Raw genomic sequence first — 1,256 nt, 5'->3', positions numbered from 1 at the left:
AAGATTTGAAATTTTTGTTGCAATGAAACTGTTGTGTTCTAGAATTTCGAATATTACACTATGTTATTTTAACATTTATCTATATATTTGAAACAAACACATCAATGGATTGTACATATGTATACTTAAAGTTGCAACTACGTATACAAATTATGATTTTTGAGTTGTGAATGCAAATGTCCTATAGAACTGTGTATAGAAAAATTTATATAAATTAAAAAGAGTAAACTTTCTCATACAAATGTATAGTATGTAAATAAATCACCAATTTTATCAAAATAAATATATATATATATATATATATATAAAAAAACAAAAGAATAATTTTCAGTGGTAAGAAAAATTCAAAAACAAAATGATACAAAACAATAAGTAATATTCATAATACAATAACAGAAGTCAATTTTGCATAATATGTATGCAACATTGCCGTCAAATAAATATTTATTATACAACAGTTATCATTATTCATATCCCATAACGTTCCTCAAGCTTTGTAAGCTTTTTCACATTTTAAGCTTTCTCAATTTCAAATATAACATCGACACAAACGGATCAAGTTTTTTCAATGAGTTCAGCAACGATATAATAAATATATAAAGGTTGTGGCTATTTGCAGGTACTATTTCTGCGACAGGCGCAAAGCCTTCTGCGCATGCGCGTGAACTGTCACTGTCAGCGTGTTTACTGTTAAAATTTTGTTTTAAACCTCTTAAAATTTAGTTCGAACTCGTAAAGTGACATAGAGTAAAAAATATAATCCAAATTAGTTAATATTATTAATTGTAAGAAAATTATTATCATATACAACGTATAATACCTACATACAAGAACAAGCCGCGAACTAGCTAAATTATATAAATCTATTATAATAACGTGCGAAATTTATTTGCCTCATGTATAATGAACGATTGATTAAACAAGTCTAGCATACATTAATTGTTAGAAATTATAATCGGATTATAAGTTCACGCGCATGCGCAGAAGGCTTTGCGGCTGTCGCAGATATAGTACCTACAAATAGCCACAACCATATATAAAATACATACATAATGTGATCACACAGTGATAAAAAATAATTTAATGATAGCCGAACTCGGCCCACAAACATGCGATTTTATAATAAATAAGAACAAGTCAAAAATAAAGCAAGTTTACTATAATCGAATACTTTAAAAGTAGTAGTGGTCGTGAAATTCCACAATTTATCGTTTGTATCACAGAAATATAAATATTTAAGACATTTCATTGTTTTT

This window comes from Arctopsyche grandis, chromosome 13 (genome assembly GCF_051622035.1).
Source record: "Arctopsyche grandis isolate Sample6627 chromosome 13, ASM5162203v2, whole genome shotgun sequence".
NCBI lineage: Eukaryota > Metazoa > Arthropoda > Insecta > Trichoptera > Hydropsychidae > Arctopsyche > Arctopsyche grandis.
This window is presented reverse-complemented; position numbering follows the sequence as displayed.